General features: G+C 43.2%; 1 protein-coding gene across 2 annotated transcripts in view; it reads left to right on the top strand.

Moving 5' to 3' along the window:
* Positions 1–12,762, top strand: part of Znf592 (zinc finger protein 592) — a 48,841-nt gene that overhangs the window by 6,311 nt on the left and 29,768 nt on the right. For both annotated transcript variants that reach the window (XM_021193561.2, XM_029535006.1), the window contains exon 2: positions 8,538–8,643. The gene's annotated coding sequence lies outside the window, so the exon portion shown is untranslated. The remainder of the gene's footprint in view (positions 1–8,537; positions 8,644–12,762) is intronic.

The following is a 12,762-nucleotide window of genomic DNA, read 5'->3' on the forward strand; positions in this document are numbered from 1 at the left end:
TTAAAAAGTAAATAAATCTTTTTAAAAGGAGAGAAAAAAAAAAAAAAAAAAAGAGAGAGAGAGAGAGAGAGAGAGAGGTAATGGTCGCCCTCATTCTGATTACATACTCCAGTAGACAAGACTGGATGTAATGTCTGTTTGTGGCTGTGAAAAGATTCATAAGGTTGAATGAAGAGGAGTGGATTTGTGTGCACATGGCCAGGAGCCAAGTGATTCCCTGTCTCAAGTCAATATGTGTGTGAAGTCTACATGACTTTAGCCTATGTTTAGTTTTAAAGCCGCCAGAGTTATTGGGGCTCCTGAAAGATTCTGAAACTTTAAAATGTTTGCTGAATTTTATTTTAATTTTTGGGGAAGAGTATCTCTACACAGCCCTAGCTGCCCAGCTTTTTTTAACTGAAAAAATTTTTGAGTAGTCCACAGGTAGCTCTAAGTATCTTTCACAAAAAATACTCATCCAAAGAAGGCAAGGACTGCACCAAGCCTAACTTGCATGCTGGTGGCTCCTTGAATCCAGAGAGCCTGGTATAGTGAATAGAGTGTCAGCCTAACTTGGGTTTCTTTTGGAGGGTTCATGGAGGTGGTGGCGGAAGATCTTGTAGTCTAGTGTAGCTTCAACTTGACATCATTCTGCTTCAGCCTCTTGAGTCCCTGGGATTACAGATTAGCCTGGAAGTCTAAAATCCCACCCCCACCCCCCACTGCTGCTAGAATTACAGGCAGGCATTGCCATGCACAGTTACCTTGTGGAAGCCTGTAGAGCAGGCTGGCCTGGAACTCAAGAGATCCACGTGCCTCTGCCTCCTGAGTGCACTGCCACCCCTGGCTTGAGTGCTCTCTTATGAAAGCTTCTAAAGAAGGCCGTTTGTTTCCGATGTGGCCTGGTTTCCACTATGGTCTGGGCTGTCTTGTGTTTAGGCTTCTGGGTTCATTCTCCTTTCCACACATCCACATGGAAGATGGCAGAAGTCTTGAGGGTACAAGAGTCTTGGAGTGTAAGAGACCTCAAAGGAAGAGGATTAGGTCTGTGTGTAAGTTTAGCGTGCCTTTCTAGGATTTCCGCCTTTCTGGGTAAGGTGGGACTGTCTCTTGTTCATGTTTTGGAGTCAGGGATATGCTACCCACATTACTGTCTGAGTGGGGAGCCAGTGGAGGTGGTTGTGGCTTCATGTTTACACCCTGTTTGCTGAAGTTTACAACATTCTCCTTTTTGCCAATTCAGTTTATCAAGGCAAAGGCAAAGGGCAAAATGAGACGGTAGCAATCACTTAGAAGGTAACTACATACAACCCTGGCTTTGTCACTCCAGAGGAGAGAGAAGCCTGGGAGTGGACACCAAGCAGCTCTTTAGGTTGTTCTGGAAGGGCTCTCTGTCTTAGCCTTATGTGTGTGTGGTTTTGTTTTGTTTTGTTTTTGAGACAGAGTCAATCTATATAGTCCTGGCTGGCCTGGAACTTGCTATGTAGACCAGGCTGGCCTCGAACTCAGAGAGATCCAGATCTGTCTGCCTCTGCCTCCCAAGTGCTAGGATTACAAACTTGTACCAGGATGCCTGGTTAGTTTTTTATTTTATTTATTTATTTATTCATTCTTTTTTTTTTTTTTTTTTNCAGATCTGTCTGCCTCTGCCTCCCAAGTGCTAGGATTACAAACTTGTACCAGGATGCCTGGTTAGTTTTTTATTTTATTTATTTATTTATTCATTTTTTTTTTTTTTTTTTTTTTTTTTTTTTTTTTTTTTTTTTTTTTTTTTTTTGAGACAGGGTCTCATACAGCCTGGGCTGGCCTCAGATCTCTCTGTAGTACATGCCTGCCTTGAATATTTGAGTCTCTTGCCTCTGTGCTGGCATTATATGCATACATCATATGCCCAGCTTCTTGTTTATTTGGTTTGAGACCAAGTTCCACCATGTAGCTCAGTGCAACTCTGACAGTCCTTGAATTCGGCGTCCTCGGCCTCCCCAATCCTAGGGTGAGCTACCATCCCTAGCACAAGAACATTTTACTTGTATTTAAGTCCTGTATAGCTTTCTTTGCACCTGCACATCATTGCTAGGCAGTGGACAGTCGAGTGTGAAAGGGTTACTGATGGCCCAGCCCAGAGCACTGTGCTCTGTAGGACATAATGAATCATGTGCGATGAACTTCACTGTTAGGAGCATTCTCACTGCAGCCAATTACAGAACACTTTATTTCTAGAACAGAAGTTTCTTGAGTGGGCTTTTCTTTCTGAAGTTGGTAGTTATGTGCTACTCATTTGAGGTGGCTGGGGCTACCTCTAGGGAACATCTCTGGCACCCAAAATAGAGTGACACCATTTGGAAGGAAATGGTGGCAGTTATAATTTCATTTTTCATTACTTGCTACCCCACCACACCCAACTCTAATTGGTTTTGGTGCTGGGGATTTAATCCATGGCTGTTTGGACATTAGGATAGCATGCTATCACTGAGCCACATACTCAGTCACCTGTCTCCACTGACCCTGTACTCTCTGAGAGGAAGCCCTACCCACAAAACAAGAGCCTAATCCATTACACTCCATGCTTATATGCCATTACTTTTGCATTTCTAACCTAGAAAGGATTTAAAAATTATTTATGCCTCCTGGGAAAGGTTATACTCCTAGCAGTTTATCATTAAAGCACAAACTAATTACGAGAAAATAATTTGAGGGAAAGCCTAGGACTCGGGCAGTCACTCGGGGGCAAGAAAGCTGAAGTGAAACATGCTTGTGTGGTAGGAGAGAATTGAGGGTAGCAAAGGGAGCTTTTTTAAAATTCCCTCCTCCTTTTTGTTTTGTTGTTTCTTGACAGGGTTCCTCTGTGTAGCCCTGCTATCCTGGAATTTTCTCTGTAGAGATCTGCTGGGATTAAAGGAGTATGCCACCACTGCCCAGCTTTTTTCTCCTCTTCTCAATTATTTTATGGCTGTTTTGCCGGTACTGCCCTACGTGCATGTAGTACCAGAAGGGGGTATTAGATCCACCACCCCCACCCCCGCCCAGGGGGTGGGGTAAGGTGGAACTGGATTTCAGATGGTTATGAGCTGCCATTTGAGATCTGGACACTGGACCTGGATTCTCGAGAAGAGCAGTCAGTGCTCTCATCTGCTCAGCCATCTTCTAGCCCCTAAAAGAAGCTTTGGTTTTGGTGTTTGAGATAGGGTCTCCTGTAGTGCAGGTTAACCTTGAACTTTCTATGTAGCTGAGCTTGGCCTTGAATTCTATATTCTTCTGCTTCTACCTTCAAAGTGTTAGGATTATAGTTTCCCAAACAAGGACAGGAACAATCTGTTTTGAAGCAAAGGCTGGCACATAGTGGGTGCCTAATATAGGGAATAAGGCTACTATACTTAGCTAGAAACTTTCATGGCTATCAGATGTTCTAGTCCTGAGTTTTTTATTTGTTTGCTTGTTTGCTTGTTTTGTGAGACAAGGTTTCTCTTTGTCGCCTTGGAACTAGCTCTGTAGACCAGGCTGACCTCAAACTCAGAGATCCACCTGCCTCTGACTCCCAAATTCTGGGATTAAGGGTGTGCTCCAGCACTGCCTCACCATCCCAGGCTTTTAAGCCACCTTTTTTTCTGATACCAGGCCCATATGGTACTCTATTATCTGGGTGAAAGGGTAAAGTATATTTGATATTAGATATGAAGGCTTTTGAATAGAGGTGGGATTTGATTATTTTCCTACCCCACTCCCCTTTTAATACATTTTCAGTTAAAAGGATTTGAGAATTATTTAAGGAGAAAACAGCTCTCTCATAAACTATAGACTGTATCATCCCTCGGCCCAAGTCCCAGGGGCTGGAGGGTGGCTCGGTGGCTGAGAATGCATAGTGCTCTTGCAGAGGGCCAGCACTGTGGTGGGTGGCTCACAAACACGGATAACTCCATCTCCAGACCATGTGATACCGCTTCCTCAGTACACATGTGCACCTACCTACACATAGACACCTACACATACACATAGTTAAAACTCGAGTAAATGTTAAAAGCAGAAGTCTTTGCAGTGGCCTTTCTTCATCTTCCTCCTGTTTATCCATTCCCTCTGCTCCTGCTGCAGGACTTTCTGTTTGCTCATTTGCCCGAAACCTCTTCTCCTCATCTACACTGCTCTTCTGTTTGTTTCAGAACTGAGGACATAGTCCCTCCAATTTCTGTTCTAGGAGTAGGAGCTACAGTTGAGCAAGGCTTTCTGATTCCCCGTCATAAAACCAGTGTTTCTTTCCTCAAGCTTACTGTAGCCTTCTTGCCTTGCCTGGGTGTTAGAATTACTCTCATAAACTACTCCAACTGGCATTATTATTGAAGAATGAACAAATGTATGTGTACATGTATGTAGTGTGCATATGATGTAGATGGGGGTGGAGTAGAGTTGGAAGCTGGAAGATAAAAAGGAAGAAGGATGCTCTGAGGAGAGTAGGATTCTTTTGGTAGGAGTAGACATTGGACATAATTAATCTATGATAGTCTCCAGACTTGTCTCTTACTAGTGATGTAACAGGGAAGGCAGTGGCAGGTGCTCTGTGGAGGTAAAGCAGCAGCTGCGGCAATATCAGATCAGAACACTTGGTCTGGGTCTAGAATCCGACGCTTCTGGAAAGCCTCCCCTTGTGAAATCTGAGATGATAGGCAGAAAGGAGGAATTTTAGGATGGTTTTGTTTGAGCTTAGTAAATCACATGATGAAATAGTTTTGAGGGGAGTTAGTCTCAGAGTCACACAAAGTGATGACATAGGGAAAGACCAGAGGTGGTCAGGAGTGAGACAACAGGCAGCCTTGGGAGGGAACAAATGGTATCACTGAGACTCGATGATGCCAGGGTGACGTCTGCTGCATGGCCTCTGACAAAGGCTCTTAGTGCCCCAACCTTCAACATCTCTATGGTGTCAAGCAGGTTTTGGAAGCAGTTGAAGTGTGAAGAGGAAGTAGGAAGCAGAGGTGGTCTTAGGTGGATGGGTGCTGGTGAGAAGGGGTCACATCCCCAGTGGTCTCTTCTCTGAGTGTCCCCCAGAGCCGAGCCTGTTTGTGCTTTCTGGTCTGTGAGAGCAGTTTCTTGCCTGGTGGAGCAATCCTTTATGTTGTGTCTCTAGGTACACTAGGGTGCTATCTGAAATTCATTTGTCTCTATGGCTGTTTCTCAGGACAGATTATCTGACTCACAAACCCACTAAAGGGATTAATTTGACTAGAAATACTTATTTCTAAATAGTTTCTGTTAGGCTTTTTTTTTTTTTTTTTTTAAGACAGAGTCTCTGCATTGCAGGCTGCTTTCAAATTTGGAAGGCCCCCTGCCTCGGGCTCCTGGGTACAAGTCATGGTTTGAGGATGGTGGTTCTGATATGCAGATTGGCTGTATACCAGGCACTATTCTAAGCATGGAATGTAGCAGAGAACATGATTAAACTCTTCCCTTTCTAGAGCTTATTTCCTAGGAATTGAGGGACTTCTCACCAATAAACAAGTAAGTACTGAATAGGAGAGGTAGCAAGAAGGTATAAAAAGGAAAATAAACTAGGTGTGGTGGGTAGGTGGCTTTAAAGTGACAGATTTCTGTCTTTGATTCTTAGTAGTATGGGGTCTCCCACATACTAGACAAAGTCCATACTACTGAGCTACATCTCCAGCTTTGGGTTTCTTTTTTTGTAATTTTATGTAATGGATATTTTGCTTATGTATATGTTTATGCACTGTATATGAGCCTGATGCCTGGAGAGGCCAGAAGACGGGATTGGATCTCCTAGAATTGGAGTTATAGATGGTTGTAAGCTGTAATGTGGGTGCTTGAATTTGGATCCTCTGGGAGAGCAGCCAGTGTTCTTAATCACTGAGCCATCTCTCCAGCCCCTCAGTTTCTTATTTTAATTAATTAATGGTTTCTTGAGACAGGGTTTCTTTGTGTTGTCTTGGGACTCTGCTCTGTAGATCAGGCTGGTGTCAAACTCAGAGATGTGCCTGCCTCTGTCTCCTTGAGTGCTGGGACTAAAGGTGTGTGCTACCACTGCCCATCAGGTTTCTTTTTTAAAATAGAGAAGTTAGGGCTGGTGAGATGGCTCAGCGGATAAGGAGGCTTGCAGACAAGCCAAGTTTCATTCCTGGAACCCACATGGTAGAGGGGAGAGGAGAGCTGACTCCCAGGTATCCTTCTCAGACCTCCGCTTATACTCTCTCTCTCCCTCCTCCTCCTCCTCCTCCTCCTCCTCCTTCTCCTCCTTCTTCTTCTCTCTCTCTCTCTCTCTCTCTCTCTCTCTCTCTCTCTCTCTCTCTCTCTCCCCCTCCCTCCTTCCTCTCTCTCTCCCTCCTCCCCTCCCCCCCTCACACACACACAGAGTAAAATTAGATGGATAGTGGATGAATGGATGAGAAGACAAGCATAACATTCAGTAGGGTGAGGCAGAAGGAATGGAGATCAGCCTGGGCCATTAAAGAGAAACTGTCTTAAAGTAAAATATAAGGAAATCTGAGAAATCTCCCTGATGAAAGCTATCTGACGGCGAGAACCGGCTGTGCAAGGGTCTGAGAAGAGGGTAATCAGCATGGAGGAAAAAGGCAGGGAAGTGTGAGTGCAGTCCTTAGAGACTGTGACACAGCTGGTCTGAGAGCTGGAGTCAGGAGTTCATCCGGGGCGAGAATTACTGACTAAGGGTTAGATAAGCCCTTAGCACTGACTAGAGAGCCAGTAGTTAGTGTGAGTACCCTGGATAAGAGCCCCAGTGGTCAGTGTGAGCAGGCGCTGTAAGCCCCGGGATGGAAGGCCTTAAGCTGGGGTCTTGTGATCTTGTCAGGGATGCTGGAAACCTTTCAGGTAACAAAAATTCTTTTCAATTTGTATGCCTTTTCTGATCTGATTACCTTACCTCTGGACCTCTGCTTCTTTATTTGTAGAGTGGCTTAAATGTAAAGAGTTCCTGGAATCTCTGACAGACTTTTGTGTTTCTGTTGTTGAAAAAAAAAAAAAAAGCCTCTAATCTAGAAAGATATACTAGAACAAGGTTTTCTAATCCTGGTCTTTCAACACTAAGGTGTGTCATAAGTATGACAAGAGCTATAGTCAATGTCTCAATACCAAGTTGAAGGAAAATTTATGCCATGTTGGGAAGTGGGAAACTTGACAAGAAGCTTCAGAGCTCTAGTACAAGGGCGTCTTGGTTTTGGAAGCAGGAAGGCGCCTGAGAGCTTGGAGTGCTAGTTGTGGTTCACCTACTGCTAAGTTTCTTGGATGGTGAGGGTAGAGTTCTTATATCAAACTCAGAGTCTGTGATTTCAGTGATTTGGGAGAAACAGCCAGCCTGGGTCAGAAAAGCCTTGAGTCTGAAAGCCCCTTCTCTGTAGCTAGACTGTTCACACCAGAGACTCTCACAAAGGTTCCCTTGGAGAAAATAACCAGGTACCTTCAGAACTGGACAGTAGACCCAGTACCCACTCAAACCTCTTTAGCTCTCAGCCTCTGGCTTTTGTCCTAATTTTGATGTGACACTTCCTTTTAGTTCATGTTGTTTGAGACAGCAAAGGGCAGAAGGAGCATAATTAGAGAATAAAGTAATAGCCAGGCATAGTGGTGCATGCCTTTAATCCTAATACTTGAGAGGCAGAAGTAGGAGGGTCTCTTAGGAGTTTGAGGCCAGCCTGGCTACTCAGCACCTTCCAGGTCAGCCAGGAAGAAAACAAAAAAAGAAATTAAAGAGATGAATCCTTCTTTCCTCTTTTTCTGTTGTAGATTGACTTGATGTTGTTTGTAGTCTGACGTTAATTCTGCTTTCTTAAGAGGGGTTCTCTCCCCACCCCAAATGTCATATACTGGGGTGATTTCATGTGAACCTTTTCTCCATTTTAACTGATCAAATAAAGGCTAGAGCCTGTGATTGGGCAGAGGAGAAAAGCGGGGCGGAAGGACTTAGGGAGTGGGATGCAGGTGGAGGGGGTGGGGAGGAGGGAGAGGAAGTGGAGGAGGAAGCAAGATGGGGCAAAACCTTGTGTCCAGGAGAAACTACACATAGCGAAGGGAGTAAGTTTGTACGGCACTAGATCTGCCCAATCTAGACAAGGTAGATAACTATTGTCTAGATAAATATAATAACTAGATTGTGTGTTTTTAATATTACTATTACATTTTTACTCCCTAGACAGATGTGTTTTATTAAAATGAAAACAAACAAAAAACCAACAAGAGCAACAAAACTCTTTACTAAAATATGATTAAATTTGGTAGTGATTTAAGCTCTTAAACCTTTCAGGAAAGGTAATAGGATACAGGCAAGGACATAGGCAGTACAGGCAGTTCTTGGTGACAAGTAAGTTTTGTACAAGTTCCCCTAATGATTATCACCACCATGCTGGACCAGGTAGAGGGGAGCAGGTCTGGGGCTGGAAGTTTGGCCTTCGTGGGACCAGCTTTGAATTTAGAGGTTTTCCTCAGGGTTGTACTTCTGCTGGGATAGTTGTTACTAGTTACTAGTTTTCTTAAGTTCTTTCCGTACTTTTAATATTTATCTTTAAACGCATTTACAAAGCATGTTGTTTTTCTTCTTTCCATAGGTGGTGACTGGACTCTAGACCATGTACCTAGGTAGTTTTTCCCTTCTCCGCAGCTCTGCTTCCCCAGCAACGCTCACCACACCCTTGTTTTGAGAACCTCACTAAGGTATGATGTCCAGGTTGACCTGAGCTGGCCTTGAAGAGCTGAATTTGGCTACAAGAGTGCTTTTATTGTTCATTGGGTTTTGCTTTGGTAGTAAAATACTACAAAGTCTCCTGATTTTAAATGTCCAGTGGCATTAAGACATTTGCAGTCATGCAGCCTTCAGCACCGTTCATCCCACAACTGTCCGCCCCACGCTCTCAGCAACCCCCACTCTGCTTTCTCTCTGGGTTGCCAGCTTTGGGGAAGCCATGCCAATAGAATCACTCTGCATTTGCCTTTCTGTATCATCACTAATGTCATGTCTTCAAGGTTTGTTCATATTGTGGTCAGTCTGAATCGTCTTGTCTTCCTCCACTCCTTCCCTCCTCCTTTCCTTTCTGCAGTGATATGAATAGAAACAAGACGGTCTCCATGCTAGGCAAGCATTCTACCACTGAGTTAAGTCCCTAATGCCCATCCTTTTCAGGCTGAATACCATTCCATTTTTATATGTTTGACATTTTGTTTATCAATTCATTCATTGATAGATGCTTGAGCTGCCCTACCTTTGGATATTGTAAATGTGGCTGCTGTGAATGAACATGTAAATATTTTGAGGCTTTGGAGAAAGGAGAGTGCGGGGTGGGGTGGGGAGGGGAATGTGTTTATTTCGAGGCAGGATCTTGCTGTGTAGCCTAAGCTAGCCTTGAACTTGACTTCCCTGCTTTAGCCCTGTGAATAGTGAGATTAAAGGCCTGCATTCTCACACTTGGCTTATATGCCTAGAAATGGATTTCTGGATCATTTGGTATTCTTTTAAAAAAATTTTTGAGGAATTTTCCATAGTGGCAATACCATTCATTTATTCATTCATTCAGTTTTTCAAGACAGTTTCTCTTCATAGTCTGCTTGTCCTGGAACTGCCTACCTCTGTAGACCAGGCTGGCCTCAAAGTCAGAGATCCCATTTCTGCCTCCTGAGGGCTGGGATCAACTGTGGGCCACCACCCAGCAGCACTGCCATTTTATATTCTTTCTAGCAATGCACAAGGATTCCAATTTCACACATTCTTTTTTTTTTTTTAAAGATTTATTTATTTATTATATGTAAGTACACTGTAGCTGTCTTCAGACACTCCAGAAGAGGGCGTCAGATCTTGTTACAGATGGTTATGAGCCACCATGTGGTTGACTGGGATTTGAACTCCGGACCTTTGGAAGAGCAGTCGGGTGCTCTTACTCACTGAGCCATCTCACCAGCCCCAATTTCACACATTCTTACCAAGAGTTGATATTTTCTGTTTTATTATTATTATTATTATCCTAATGGGTGTGATTTTCTGGCTTATCTAGTTTGACCCATGGAGTCCACTAAGCAAGGGACTATTTTCTTGAAACTTAAGTGTTGTAGAATAATTTGGTTAACTAATTTGGTTACTTGTGTACTCCCTGTTCATTCTACTGTTTTGTTACTTTTGAGGCAAATCTCATATATTATATCATCATATTTGTAAGTGTTTTACTATATGTCTTTGAAAAAATAAGAAAGATAAGGGCTTTTTTTTTTTTCCTTTTTGAGATAGGGTTTTTACTATTTTACTAAGGCTAGCTGCAATTTCCAAGGTTCAAGTAATCTTCTTGCCTCGGTTTCCTTAGTAGTTAGGACCATAGGGTTCGTGTCTAGGCATCCAGCTAACAGAAGGACCCGTACTGTTCCACTTTGTCTGATGATAGAAAGATACGTAGTGATATTCTATTGGACATATTTTCTGGTGTTTCCTTAGAGCATTGGCTCTCAATCTTCCTAATGCTGTGACCTTTAAATACAGTTTCTCATGTTGTTGTGACCTCAACCATAAAATTATTTTCATTGCTTCTCTATAACTGTAATTTTGCTATTGTTATGAATCATAATGTAAATATCAGATATGCAGGATTTCTGATATGTGATACGTGTTAAAGGGTTGTTCAACTCCCAAAGGGATTGAGACCCACAGGTAGAAGAAAACCCCTGCCTTAGCGCAACAGGAACATTACAGTGGGCACACTGGTGGATGCAGCTGGTACAATATGTTGGTGAGGCTCCCTAGTCGGGGCTGACTTCCTGCAGATTAAGGTTAGAGTGGAGGCTGACTGCCTTAGGGCTGAGCAGTTATGACAAGAGAAGGTCTCTGGAGAGAAGAGAAAGGTGACTGAGGGAGGGAGGGAGGGAAGTAGGAAATCTATGATTGATAGCACATGGGGTAGTGACTAGGGGAGGATGGGGAAGGGAAGGGTACACTGAGTGCCTAACTTTCTGGTCTGGATAGACAATGGTGTGAAGTGATATGCATTCAGTAGACATACATCTAATTTGGATTGTTATTGTCCTCTGGCTGTTTGCGGGGCAGTGGCAGTGAGCCACAGTTTCTGGTAGCTAGCCATGAGATCACATAGATGAACCACCCATATGGTACAATGTATTGTGTGGTCAATCTATGCTGCATGGTAAGGCTGTTTTCCATCGAGTTTTCTGTTGCTGTAAGAGAAATACCATAGACCGAATTGTGTATAGGCAGTAATTTATTTGACGCATGGTTCTTGGGACTGGGAATTCCAAAGCCAAAGGGCCACATCTCTTTTGGGAGCCTTTGTGCTGTATAATATGAACTAGAAGGCATGTATGTGAGGTTAAAAAAAACTCTGGCTGAACCCCACTTTTTACCAAGAACCATTCCTGCCTTCATTTATCCATGCATGATAACAGAACCCTTAAGGCCCAGTCTCAAGGGCCCCACCTAGACTACATGTATTCCCAGCCCTTTGGAGGTAGAAGCAAGAGAATTAGTTCAGGATCATTTCTGGCTAGATGAGACCTTCACCATTTTCTGAACCCCAAAGGAAGAAAAATCATGCCCTACCCCTTAATACTGTCACTATGGTCATTAAATTTCAATATGAGTTGTGAAAGAAACATTCAAACTGGGGGCTGGTGAGATGGCTCAGTGGGTAAGAGCACCCGACTGCTCTTCCGAAGGTCCAGAGTTCAAATCCCAGCAACCACATGGTGGCCCACAACCACCTGTAACAAGACCTGACGCCCTCTTCTGGAGTGTCTGAAGACAGCTACAGTGTACTTACATATAATAAATAAATAAATCTTAAAAAAATAAAAATAAAAAACATTCAAACTACATAAGTAGGCTAGGTATCTTATATTTTGTTGGTTTTTGAAGCAGGGTCTCATGTAGTCCAAGCTGGGCTTAAACTCCTATTTACTGCTTCCACCCCACAAGAAGTTATAGGCATGTATCTCCACATCAGGCTTACATTAAAAACAAAGCAAGGGATAGAGAGAGAGATGGCTCAGAGGTTAAGAACACCGACTGTTTTTCCAGAGGTCCTGAGTTCAATTCTTAGCAACCACATGGTGGCTCACAACCATCTGTAATGGGATCTGATGCCCTCTTATGGTGTGTCTGAAGACACTGACAATGCATAAATGACCAAGATGATTGGTCATTTATAAAATTAAACAAACAAACAAATATTTAGTGTTATTTAATTTGTGTGTTTGTACTTTCCATAGTGTGTATATGAAGATGATGAGGATAATTTTGGAGGAGTTGGTCCTTAACCATGTGGGTTCAGAGGATCAAACTCAGGTTGTTAGGTTTGACAGTCTTCACCCAAGAGTCTATCTTACCAATCCTAGGGCTACATTTTTTATTTACATTTTCAACTTAAAATAGATGGGTTTCCTGCAGCATAATCCTATTGTAAGCTGAGGACCATCTGTGCGTATGTCAGGGGGCAGCTCAGAAAAGCCCCTTCTTTCACTAGTGCATACTTCTGTCCCAGCAGCCACAGAAATCCTCAAGGCTAGCAGTATGTCCTTGCATTCCTGTAAAATTTCAGCTTTTGAATCTTTGTGATTCTTGTATGTTTTTAGTAGATGAGACAAGGAAAGGACAGCTTCTGGGTCATTAGACAGTGACACTAGAGATGGGGCCACTGGTCCTGTAGAATGGCTACTTTCTCCTCCCAGGAATGGAGATTTGGTTTCCAGCAAGTTTGAGGTTCTTAGATTCCTGCTTAATTTTGAGCTCTTACTACCAAGGCATGATGCTTTATAAAGTTCAGTGGGAGGGATTCCTGAAGG

The sequence above is a fragment of the Mus pahari genome, chromosome 1, assembly GCF_900095145.1.
Source record: "Mus pahari chromosome 1, PAHARI_EIJ_v1.1, whole genome shotgun sequence".
Classification (NCBI taxonomy): domain Eukaryota; kingdom Metazoa; phylum Chordata; class Mammalia; order Rodentia; family Muridae; genus Mus; species Mus pahari.